Source organism: Tenrec ecaudatus, chromosome 9 (genome assembly GCF_050624435.1).
Source record: "Tenrec ecaudatus isolate mTenEca1 chromosome 9, mTenEca1.hap1, whole genome shotgun sequence".
NCBI classification, from domain to species: Eukaryota; Metazoa; Chordata; class Mammalia; order Afrosoricida; family Tenrecidae; genus Tenrec; species Tenrec ecaudatus.
The window spans coordinates 149,299,239-149,312,760 of NC_134538.1; the positions used below are offsets into that span (position 1 = coordinate 149,299,239).

Genomic DNA, 13,522 nt, shown 5'->3' on the forward strand with positions numbered 1-13,522 from the left:
CACAAATCAGGCCTTTTTTGGTTGCATACTGCTATGCAATTTTTACAGAACCTCAAATTGAAAGCTTGATTAACAGTCTGACCCATTGGAACGAACTCCAAAATGCACTATTCCCCTCATGTCAAAAAAAATTAATGAGCATCGTTTTTTTGGGTACCGCCTTGTAAGTGCTGCATGTTCAATATGAGACAGAAAGGTACTTTGCAAAAAGCACAAGGTCTGGTACTGCTGGCTCACTGCAGCCAACAGCTTCACAATGTTCTTTCCTTTTCTCCCTGTTTCCTTAGGTTGGGTTAGTTTATCTTCAAGTGTTGGGCCACCACCGACCTCAGTCACGTGCAGATCAAGCAGTTCAAGTTGTATGTAAAGCTTCCACTTTCCTTTGCTTCTTGGAAGCACTTCCAACATCACTAGTGTCATCTCCTGCAGGTTCCATGGGTTCTTCAAGGTTATGGTTTTGCACCACGCACAGTGAAAGACAACACGAGAACTGCAACACATCACTTGTTTATTGCGATACACTATTGGAGGGATGCTGCTCATGCAGACATGGTTGGTGTCACAGCATTAAAAACAAATCTGCATGTAAGTGGATTCTCACAGCACCAACCATCTGCAGGGATAGAACTCTATAATGACTAATCAGAGGAAGATAGTCTTTGGAGTCGAATGCTGTTTTGTTTTTTAGTTGTTTTCCTTTTTACCCACAGTAGCTCCTGCCATATGTTTTTTTAGCATACTGTCAACTCTGTTAATTTGAGTCAGATGTGTATTGATCAAACACTGGCCACAAACATCTTGGTGCATTTAAAACGAATTCCCTAAAACACACACACAAAGCTGATGCAAGAATATGACGTTTCTCATATGTGCTGTGTTGGAATCATTCAGTGGCCAGAGGTGGGTGTGTGCACTTGGGAAGAGTGAAGTCCGTTTCCCCTGAGACATAATCGCACACACAAAAGAAAACATTGATAAACATGGAACTTCCTAAAGTGACAGCATTTTTTTCTGCTCACTTAAGGTGGTGGTAGTAGTTTTAATTCCCTTTTTAAAATTAGTTTTATTGGCATATAATTCACATATCACAATTTACTAGTTCAGTCTTAATAAGAAGAGTTGTGTAGTCCTCCTCACAATGGACTTCAGAACAGTTTCTTTCTCATACTCATTAGCGCTCCCCTTCCCCTCGCCTCCCCTCCTGTGCCTCTAGGACCTACTAATCCAGTTACTGTCTCTAGATTCACCTGCCCTGGATTTCATACATAGAAAATCACACAAAACACAAACAAGAAACAAAAATAATGATAAGACAGAGAAAAACCTCAATAGAAAAGAAAGCAGAAAATATTTAAAAGCCAAAATTAGGTCACAAGAGAGATCAAGTGATAAGATGTATATTTTACCCTAACTGCATGTGCCATAACCAGCTTTTCAGGGCACTCTGCTAACAGCCTATCCCTGGACTAGGGTCAGAGGGGATTGATTGGAAGGCTGAATCCATGTGGGGACTCTGCAAGTGGATTTTGGCTTTCCATAGTCATCTATAAACTAGATGTAGAATTTAAATCTGATACCATGTCCTCCTTTGAATTTGGATTTTCTTATTTACAATCATTGGGTCACACAGGCTGGTGTGCTTCTTCTGTGTGGACTTAGTTGACATGCTCACTTAAGATTTTAAGTTCTGTCAGGGCAAGCCAGCCCCTAACACATCATTACGGGTACAGTGATAATAAGTAAAGATTTTAGTAAAATTATAGAGAGCATGAGAGATAGAAGTATTGAAATAAGTGGAGTCAGACACATTTCATAGTAGCATGCTCACCTCAACCCCGCTTGGTGGTCCACGTGGAGGGAGAGTCTTTAATGCTAGCCCAGGCTTTTTATATTCTCTGGGGACATGCAAGCCCCCTAATTGCAGGTGAGGACATAAGTCACAGGAAGGGGTTGTGTGATAGGTAATACAGTAACGAGAGGGGGTGGTCTAGGGAAATACACGCAATAGGAAGAGGAGGGATTGGAGGTATACATGTGACAAGATGGGCGGATCCTAGATTTAAGATGACAGCTTAACTTTGACCTTTTCTCTGGGTCTCCATAGGATCCATTATCAGTAGGGTATAAACCTCACCTACAGGAACCAAATAGATGGTTGCAGGCATCCATTGTCCTTAACAGCAGGGAGTGGGACCCACTGCAGTCTGGCAACTGATGACCCTCAGGGAGGATGCCTGTGAGCATCTGACCTCCCCCACAAAGTTCCACATCATCCGTGCATTTATAGAAAATACACTTAAATGAAAATGTTCCTGTGGATTATTATCTATTGGAATGTTTATTTGAGTAAAAACAGCTTTCCCTCCCTTTCCCCCCCAATAGTTCATAATCACTATTGTCCAGCCTGAGAAAAGTTGTTGTTTTTTTTTAAACGTTTTATTAGGGGCTCATACAACTCTTATCACAGTCCATACATATACATACATCAATTGTATAAAGCACATCTGTACATTCTTTGCCCTAATCATTTTCTTTCTTTCTTTTCCCTTTTCTTTTTTTACATTTTATTAGGGACTCATACAACTCTTATCACCATCCATACATTCCCTGCCCCAATCATTCTCAAAGCATTTGCTCTCCACTTATTTGCTTGATTTTATTAAATATATTCTACATACTAAAAAAAAAAAATCAGCCCAGCTTATTTCTGAATTGAATGCTGTATGCAGATGCCTTAGTAGAAATCAAGCTCCTTTGGCAGCATTCACGGATGCCATTTTTTTAGTTTAGCATTTAAGAAATTCTTACTGGTTCACCGCATTTTTCAAATAACTTGTGGATTGCCAGTTCAGTTATTTGAAATAGCTTGTTTTTTTAAACATCAGATTGAAAAATGTGCTAGTGCATGTTTTGTTACCTTTTGCTGGACTTAGTCCAGCACAAGCTTCTGTTGCCTTTGGTTGGGTCTGGAGCAGAGAAAAGTGAGTTTGTAAAGAACAGTGAGGTCTCCCCTTCAGAAGCAGTCACCTTTCTGGTTTTGATTAAAGAACCGAATGAGGAGGAAAAGTGACAGATGCCATTTCTGGATAAGTGATTGAACTTTTAGACGCTCAGGCTTCCTTTTGCTCAGTTTCGCAGTTTCACTCGCAGGAACAGTGGGGAGCAGGGCTATGTGACACGGAGCCTTTGCAGGGAGGGGCAGCGACAGGGTGGTTCATCAGGCATTGTCGAAACATTGATTTGCAGTTTTTGTTTTCATGCTTAATCTCTTTCATCTGCATGTACCCAGTAGAGCATCTTTCCCTCTTTTTCAAGGCTGGCTTTGGGAAGAAACCTTATTGAGAAATCTAGAAGTAAGAATTGACCAAATGTGTTTTGACTTTTGAGTGGCTTATTACTGTAAAAATATTTACTTCAGTCTAATTAGGATTCAAATATTTAGTTGTTAGGCAGGGAAAGGGTTAGGTTATTTTCTAGGGTGGTTGGTTGTATTTTATACTGGTTTTACTTTTTTAAAATTTTTAATTGTTTTGTAAGCAAGAAAATTTGCTAGGGATAACACAGGAGGCGGTGATATTGATTTATGAAAAGCAGATGATCTGGCTACACAGTAGTTTATGTTTCAAGACAGTTGCACACATTGACACAGGGGTGCATTGCATACAAATGTAAGCAGTTGTGGTTTTGTTTTTTGATGTTGTAAACAGAAAAAATCAAGTAATCTGCAAGCAGTAAAAAAGAAATGACCTTTGAGCTTTCTCCTTTCTGCTAATCTCCTGGTTGTTAGGTGCCCCAGTCTATCCCAGTTTATGTGAGCCCAGCCCATGTGGCAGGAGTCGAACCGTCCCATTGGGTTTACTTTGCTGTTCATCCACCGAGCTTTCAAGTAGAAGGAGAATTTAGAAGTCATGTCCATCCTTCTCCTACCCCATGCTGGAATCCTTTCTGTAATAGTCTTAATATAAGAATATATTTAAGTTTCTATTTCAAAGAGATTTGCTTATTTCACCTTAGAACATGCCCCTTACTCTGTGTAGAGAGCTGTTTGTCTTTGGCAATTCAAATGGTAACATGGGTCTTCAAAACACCCAAGAACTGTGAGGATGGTGCAGGACCAGGCAGTGTGGTCTTAGGACAGTTGTGCCGACTCAGCAGCTATCACAGACACTTACCATACATTCAGCTGCAACTTTGAGTTTTATCATTTGATACCATGTAGAATAAATCTCTTCTTATATAACCGCCCCTTTGAAAAGACATAACATTATGAGTCAAAATTTTATTTTATTTTTCCACCTGGGATCCATTAATCCATGGGTGTGTGTGTGTGTGTGTGTGTGTGTGTGTGTGTGTGTGTGTATATATATATATATATATATATATAGAGAGAGAGAGAGAGAGAGAGAGACTCTTTCTTCAGGGGATTACCATATATATTCGAGTATAAGCCAACCCGAATATCAGCAGAGGCACCTAATTTTACTACAAAACTGGATTAAGGACAACGAATGTATAAGGGTGCTTTACTCAATTGATATATGTATGGATTGTGATAAGAGTTGTATGAGCCCCAATAAAATGATTTATTAAAAAAAAGATGAAAAAAAAGCATTAAAAATGTGCTGAAAAACTCGGCTTATGCACAAGTATATGTAGTATATCATATGTACAATTGTGAGTGCTTCCCTCCCCCCACCCCTGGAAGAGAGCCAGTAATTTTTATTAGCCTTAATTGAAACTGATTCCCCTAAAATTGATATGCCAAACCTACTGGGGTGGGCCTGATAATGTATTTTTTAATTCATGTTTTTTATTAAGTTTGTAACAAGCTTGCCGATTCCATATCAAGAGCCATTGGACTAGGTGGAGTGCTGTTGATTCCATTGGTAACTGCACAGCTTTCAGGGCTTGCGTGAGCCTGGGGTACTGTCTTGTCTACATATTGTTTATGGTATATTTATGATTGACCCTTCTGAGCCAAGAATTTGTACTGTTACACTGAGTCAAAAGTGGGAGTTGCAAGGGCTTTTATTTCAGTTTTGGCAACCATTCATCAGCATTGGGAATGTGATGATACTACTTTATAAATCAAAAGTGTCCTTGGGGTTTTTAAGCCTATTGGAGGCAGATTGAGTATTTTAATCTAACGTGGGTTTATGAATTATAGTAAATTTTGATTAAGTTTTAATCTGTAAACTGTATCGCCTGTTTTGAATTTACTATTCCCTAACAAGGAGAGCGGTTTTTTGAAAGCGGTTTCCAGTATCACATCTGCTTTTGAAACAGCGTGAGTCTTCAGGTAACTTCCCCTTTACCTGACCTCCTCAAGGCCGACCTCAACCAACAGCCTATTTTTTTTCTCAGTAAAATGATACGTGAATACTGATGCAAACCCGAATGACAAAGGGGTTATTTCCCTGGATAAGTGCCCAGGCGTGCAGGTGCTGAGTTCTAGGGTAAGCACATAGGACTGATTACACCATTTTTCATTCCCACCAACCATGTGTGAGTGATCCAATTTCGTTGCCTCCTTGTCAGCATTTAATGTTATTACTATTTCTTAGTTAAGCCATTTTGGTTAAGTGCAAAGTACAAAATCACAGTTTACATTTTTTATCACACTTATTTTTGTTGTTGAGAGTATGTACCGCAAAGCATCTTCCACTCAGCAATGTCTCCACGATCAGTTCAGTGGCTCTGATTATGGTCCTGAGGTTGGGCAAGCATTCTCATCCTCCTTTTCTAAGATTCCTGTCTCATCTTTTGGGTTGCTGTTGTCAGTTTGATCCCACATAGATAGTTCTTAAAAGAACTCACGACTCAAACAAGACATTCATTATTAGTTAAAGCAGTGGTTTTCAACCTTGCTAATGTGACCCTTTAATACAATTCCTCATGTTATTGTGACCCCCAACCATAAAATTAATATATTTGCTACTTCATTACTGTAATTTTGCTGCTGTTGGACAGTGGTGGGTGTGAAATTTGAAAATAATTAACAATCTAAATCTACAATCTATCAAAGGGGGCCATGAGGGTGTATGGGGGGGGGGCAAAGAGGAGCTGATTCCAAGTGCTCAATGGAAAGTAAATGTCTAGAAAAGAACCGTGGAATAGATGTACGAATATGTCGGATACAAGTGATATATATGGGTTGTAACAAGAGTTGTATGAACCCCCCAACCAAATGATTTTTAAAACATCAGAAGAGTAACTTTTAAAATTTATAGTCAAATTTACATAGAACGAAACCTTTGGTGACTTGTATTAACTGAACTATTGGCCCCCAATAGTCTAAGCCTTTTTGAATATTCACATCAGTGTCATCTGAGCAGAGCCATCTTCCTGTTCCATTTCCAAAGGCGCAAATGGCTCCTCCGTGCACGCAGGCAGCAGTTACTGTAAGGGCACTGTCATGAAGATGAAGTAGCCATGGAATTGTCGAGGCTGAGAAAGTGGTCTGGCAGAGCATAAGAAGTGGGTGTGTCCTCCCCCTCTTTAAAGAGGCATCGCTTCTGGAGTTTAATTTCCCGAATACACATCGTCAATTAGATTTATTCTTAGATATTATATGACACTTCTTACTATTTAGGATTTTTAGACATTTTAAATGGCATATAGACATTTTCATTTTATAATTGTTAGTTTAGAGAAGTACTGTTGTATTTGGTATTTTAAGCTTGAATCCAGCAACGTTAAAAAATTCACTTATTCTAATTGTAGATTAATTTGGATTTTCTACTTATACAATCATGTTATCTTCAAATAAAGACAATTTATTTTGCCCTTCCCAGTCTTTGTCCCCCTTCCCTCTTTCTTGCCTCATTCCACTAGCTAGAATTTCCAGTACTCACTCAGAATAGAGTGACTTTTAAAATTTATAGTCAAGTTAAAACATCTTAATTTTAGAGAAAAGTGAGGATATTGGGCATTGTTGTCTCCAGCCTTTAGTGAAAGTGTTCTTCAGTGTTTTTTCTTTGAGTGGCATTATGAAGTGCCATGTCGATTCTGACTGGTAGAGACTCAGGTGACAGAAGAGAACTGCTCTGTGGGGTTTCCTAAGTGGTGGTCTCTACAGGAGCAAATGCTGGGTTCCCCATGGGGGGCAAGGGGTTGAATCGGCAGCTGAGTGCTTCATTGCTTCCTCAGTCAATTCGTTGCAGATTTATTAAAGATAATAATTTATCAGATTGAAGAATTTCCTTTCTTCCAGTTTCCAGGCTGAGTTTTATCAAACTCTTTTTCTACATCTATTGAAATTGCCTTTGGGTTTCCCTCCATATTGTTTTAAAGGTGGTAAATTAACAATGGCTGATTCTTGAATGTTACACTAGCCTTAAATTCTTAGATTATGTTTTGCTTGGTCATAATATGTTGTCCTTTATATAACTTGATTTCATTTACTAATATTTTGTAAGGATTTGTGTTCCTATGTATGACAGAGATATTGGCCTGTGATTGCTACTCTTTAAACATTATAAAGCTTCTTTTGTTGAGAGTAAGCAGGTACAAGTCTGTGAGAGTGAGTGCATTCTCTGAGTGACAGCCGTTCTCACTTCCCTTCTCAGAGCTAACACAAACCTACTGCCCTTGAGGCCTCATTGAGATTTCCAAGTTGCAATGGCCAGTTTGACATCATCTAGATGGTTCTAAAAAGAACATACCATATATACTCAAGTATAAGCCCACTCGAATATCTGCTGAGGCACCTAATTTTACCACAAAATCTGCATTAAAGATGTGCTGAAAATCTTGGCTTATATACAAGTATATATGGCAGTTGCACAAGGCAGACATTTTTTACTAGTTAAGCGAAACTGTTCTTAGGTGTAAAGAAGACTTCAGGGGTTACTATTGGTTTAAGGGTTAGAGATTAGCCCAGGATTGTACTTTTGTAGATTTATCTAGTCCCATGGCTCTAGAGCAGCGTTTCTCAACCCGTAAGTCGCGACCCCTTTGGGGGTCCAACGACCCTTTCACAGGGGTTGCCCGATTCATAACAGTAGCAAATTACAGTGATGAAGTAGCAACAAAAATAATGTTATGGTTGGGGTCACCACCACATGAGGAGCTGCATTCAAGGGTCGCGGCATTAGGAAGGTTGAGAACCGCTGCTCTAGAAAGTACATACATGACACTTGGAAATCTTGTTCTTGTTGTCTCCCCTTTTGACCAGGATTCATCTTTTGATTGAAATGGTCAGTCATGGTTAGCTGGACACCATCAAGTTCTCATCTCGTGACAAAGGAGGCAATTAGCATTCTATGTCCTCCCCTTTATTTAAAACACACCTTCTTGATAACAGTGGTACAGTATTGCTTGATATGATTGAATGATGGATTGGTATGCTGTCTGGATTGGGGAAAATATAATACAACCCTTAGTGGAATGAAAAGAGAATGGGGTTTTCTCTAAACTTTTTGATGTCTGTGCTACTTTTAATGCCATATCTAAGAAACCATTGCTTAATCCAACGTTATAAAGATATACACCTATGTTTTCTTTTAAGAGTTTTAGTTCTTATATTTGAGTCTTTGATCCATTTTAAGTTATTTTTCTGTATGATGTGAGGTAGGGGTCCGAATTACTATTATTATGTAGCTGTACATCTGCTCTCGGACCATTTGTTAAAAGAATAGATTTCTTTATTGAATACTTTTGCATCCTATTGAAAATCACTTGACCATAAATGAATGGTTTTAATCTTGAACTCTCAAGTCTTTCTCACTGAACTGTATATTTCTCCTTGTGTCAGTTCCACACTATCTTGAGTACCAGCCCCCAAACCACACTCAACACGGAGTCCCTCACCACGGACTCATAGCTCCCTTTAGGGCCGAGTAGAACTGCCCTAGGGGGGTTTCTCCAAGCTGTAAATCTCTACAAGAGTAGAGCGCCTCACCTTCTCACAAGCAGGCATACCTTCCTTGATTGCACTCTGCAGACACTAGTGTCTGTCCTTTGTTTACATTGTCCATTTGCGGCAACTTTGTATCGAGCAAGTCTGAGCTCATTTTATGTCTGTCTCATTGTGTTAATTCTCATGATATTTCAAACTTTTTCATAATACTGTTGTACACTTATCTACAGCAGTGGATCTCCACCTTCCTCCTGCCGTGTCCCTTTCATACAGTTCCTCATGTGGTGGTGACCCACCCCCCCAACCATAAAGTTCTTTTCATTGCTACTTCATCACTGTCATTGTGCTACTGTTATGAATTGGACGACCCCTGTGAAAGGGTCGTTCAACCCCCAGGTTGAGAACTGCTGCTCTACAGGATAGCATGAATATAACTTGAACGTGCTGAGAAGGCAGAATATTCGTGTGACTTGCTTTGCTGTGAGATTGGCCTTATTGCGATGGGCTGGACTCGAACGCCCAGTGTGTCTGAGGTCTGCCTATACTATAACATTATAGGAAGTTTTGAAATCAGGAAGAGCCTCCAACTATTCCTTCTCAAGATTGTTTTGATATTCTGGGTTCTTTGTATTTCTATAGGAACCTTGGTGGCATGATGGTTAAAGCGCTCAGTGAGTACCTGCCCATCAGTGGGAGAAAGATGTGGCAGTGTGTGTCTGAAGACATTCGGCAATGGGAACTTTGGGGGGAAGTTACCCTGACCTGTAGGGTCATTATGAGTCGGCATCAGCTTGACAGCAATAGGCTTAGCTTTTGGTTGTTTTTCTGTATGAATATGAGAGTCAGCCCTTTCGTTTCTTTTAAAAAGACAGCTACTATTTTGATAGTGTTTGTTTAATTATTTTTGTACCTTAATTAAAAAATTTTTTTTTCTACCTCTCTGACCTTTATGTGCTATATTATGGTGAATTTTTTGGCTCTACTTTTTGACTTACTAATTTAATATTCTTTTAAACTTTATTATAGTCTCTAGCCTTTTAGATTTTTTTTAGGTCAGTATAAAAAATTTGACTTCTTAAAAAAACTTGACTTCTAAGAACTTCAAGTGCTTTTCTTTTTAATAAATATAATATTACTTTACACATTTCTTTGGATATTAAATGTGCTTTTTCCAAAGTTTTATACTCTTGAGGGGATTTAGAAAGTTCTGGGAAAAATTCCATTTTCCTTCAATCCATTTTTCAATGCACTTTTTGGAACCCCCCCCCCCCAATTTTCAATCTATTCACTCTCTCTGAGTGTAGGTTCTTCTGTGAACCCCACTACGTACTGCCTTGACTTCCTAGTAGAGTCTTGGCTTTTGCTCCTCTCTCTGAGAGTCCTGAGGGTCTTCTGTGAACATCAGGTCTGCCCATCACAGCACATCTGCATGGAGTGTGGGAAGGGACTGAGTCGAGGGTGGAGGGTGCCCTCCTCCCACACACGGCTCTGTCCTGCTCCTACCTGGGGTGTGACAGCTATTGTTGTTTGCTGCTGTTTCCCTCTCCCCTAGAAGCAAATGGTTCTATACCTTTGGACCCAAATTGGTAAACAGGTGGCAGGGGTGGACTTGCTGTATGATGTCTGTTCACCTCCAACCAGCTGTACTTAAAGCTGGTTTTTTTTATTTTGTGGGTGTATGTGTGTTGGGGGAGATTTTCCAGAGGGAAAAAAACCTTGGAAAACCTTCTAGACAAATTCTAAAAGAGCTGTTTCACTAAAGCCGTTTTCACTGTTTCCTGGTTCTCCCACCTGTGTATATGGTGTGACTGAGGGCAGCAGCCCTCTCTCCCTCTGGCTGAGGAGGACCGCAGCTTCCTCTTTGGCTCTGATTATATTAGCTTCTCATCTGCCTTGGGTTTCTTTAATTCTAACCCATTTGATTATGGATTTTTAAAGATGTCTTTTGTATTTTGGAGACTTGAGGGGAGGGATAACAGGATGGGGCGCTGTACTCTGTCAAGAGTGACAGTCTGGGAGAGGCACAAGGAGCAGTTGTAGGATCAGTAGGTATTGATTCATGGCAGCGAGGTAGATTTTTGTTTTTAGGAGGAAGAGAAGACACTTACAGTATCCTTATCCTACCATCTCAATCCAGTCATTGTCTTTGTTAAGTTTATGGTGAAATAAGCATACTACAACTGAAGGGCTGGTAAAAAGAAAAGATTGATGTTATCTTTGAAGAATCAAAGTTGTGTGTGTGTTTTAAGTGTTGAAGAGTAAAAGCCATCACTAATGAAGATTGGCAAAAACAAAAAGTTAAATTTCAGTGTACAGAAATGTCAGGCTTAGAATCTATTTATGTGAAATGTGGAAAAGAATAGCGCTTCCTTTAAAAGAAACAAAGACATCACTTCGGTTCCCATTTGCTGCTGGTTTCTCCTTGCGTGAAGGAAGGACGCATGGGGCCGCGCTGGTGTCTGCTTTGTACCTGTGACAGAGCCTCACTGGCTGCTGGGAAAGAAACACACCAAAGATGTCTGACAGAAGCTCTGAGAATCCATCAGAAAGGATTTTAAATTACAGCTTTGGTTCAATAATTTCAGTGTTTTCCTAAAGCAATTTTCTGTCTTTTCACCCCAAAAGAATAATTACATTCTAGAATTTTTGGACAACATAAAAGGGCTGATTGCTCAAATCCTAATTGTAACCACTGTTCACTGTTTGGTATGTTTCTCTCCAACATTTTTCATCTTAGCTTTTAAAAAAACTAAAGTAACATGGTATTGTTTTTCTTCCAGTCCATAAATAATGCCTGCTTATAGTGAGATAGTTTAGAAAACAAAGACCAACACAAAGGGAAAACACCCAAATCACTCATAACAATAGGCCACAAATAACCACAATTAAATGTCATGGATAGCCTTCTATGTACAAATAGTATCACTGAAATACTATTTCATAATTTGTAACATGTTGTGAATGTTTTCTCATGTTTGTAAATATTTTTGTATGCAATTTTTAGTTGCTGCATAGAATATGAGCATACTTAAATATATTTATTTAACAATTTAACCAGTGGACCATTGGGCATTTAAAGTATTTATAATTTTATGATTATAAATAATATCATAGTGAATCTCTGTCCACATATCTTTGTATGCATCCATGATTGTTTCTTTAGGAATAAATTCCTAGAAGTGGAATAGCTGGGTCAAAGGGTATGTACATTTTCCTGCTTTTGCTACCTAAAAATGCCATGTTTTAAGGTAATTGCTTGTTATATTCTGTCTTGTATTGCTCTCTAATTGTGCTATGTGTCTGTCTTGTTTCCCCCATTAGAGCAGGAGCTTCTTGAGGGCAGGGGAGGCTTCTTATACTAAATCTTAATGTATCCTTTCAGCCTGCTTCAATGATTGACTTGCTGTTTAAAGCAGTGGTTGGACAGACTTGGGTATCATAAACCTGTAATATTTAAATACATACAGAAATAGAGACTTGCAATTTTTCTCTTTTTCCAAGAGAGGATATTAAAAAACACAACTACCATTTCTTATCCTCATTATTTTAACAACAAGTTTTTTTTTTTCATCTCTGAGACATGACAGGCTTTTAAATGGGACATTTTAGCTCCTCCTTCCTCCCGCGAAACTTGCTGCCTGGCTTGTATTTTTTCATCTTGTCTTGGACTGGGGACTCTTCACCTTAGACTGGCAGTGGTCTGTAAACCAACATTTGGGAACCACTGATTTAAAAGACTTACGGGATTAAAAAACAAACATTTTTGCAAATATAGAATTCTTCCCTTTGCCCACAAAGTGGTCTCCTTCACAGTATTTATAATGCTAATTAATTACATAGAATTTGTGGTTTTTATGCACAAGTACTACAGATGAACATCTGACCAGATTTGCAATTGCCAAAGGTGAACCCTTCCTCCACCTAGGGAGCCCCTGGAGACAGGGTAAGTGCGGAGTAGTGGAAAGGAGGCAGTGACACAGACAGAGTTTCTGGCAAGAGTCCTGGCTAAGTCACTTACTTTTCTTTTTGATCCCTTATTTGTAAAATTAAAATGACATCTTCCTCAGTGTTTTTATAGTCCCTATTGCAGCATTTGCTTCTTTGTGATGTAATGATTTGCCTACACATCTGCCTTCCTCACAAGACCATGGACTGGTTGAGGGTAGGAGTCATACTCTCCTGGAGAGGGCTGGAGGCAAAGCAGATGCTGCAAATAATTGTCGAGCAGATCAAGGGGTGGTTCTGAATCCATTTCAGCGAATGTATGCGAAAGCTCTTTTTACATGTTCAACACTTGCAAATGTAAATTGTTCATGTTGTTACAGCTACCAAAACTTTGGGAAAAGAGAAAATGATCCAGATTTAAGTTAGTTCCATGATACATTGCATTTTCCTTCTTATTTTGCAAGAAAGCAGATTTTAATTGGGTTTAGTGTAGAACTGATTTGCTTCCAAGAAAGGCAGATGAAAAAAAAAAGGCAGATGAGTTTTTTCCTCTCTGTCCGTTTGGTAGAAGTACTAGAATACGTAATGGTTTATTTGGTTGCTATCACAAGATATTAATTATGATGCAACCCGGTTTATTTCATATTTAAAGAATAGTATCCATGCTCTAACCACTTAGCCCTGTAACCAGTCAAAGAATAGTAGCTAACCCGGAAG

At 39.1% G+C, this 13,522-nt stretch overlaps 1 protein-coding gene and 1 pseudogene across 2 annotated transcripts in view; one reads left to right on the forward strand and one right to left on the reverse strand.

The window, feature by feature from the left end:
* The window catches only part of KLHDC10 (kelch domain containing 10), a 78,963-nt gene that overhangs the window by 35,066 nt on the left and 30,375 nt on the right, over positions 1 to 13,522 (forward strand). The gene's annotated exons all lie outside the window — the stretch shown is intronic.
* Positions 10,551 to 10,619, reverse strand: LOC142457534 (U7 small nuclear RNA; annotated as a pseudogene).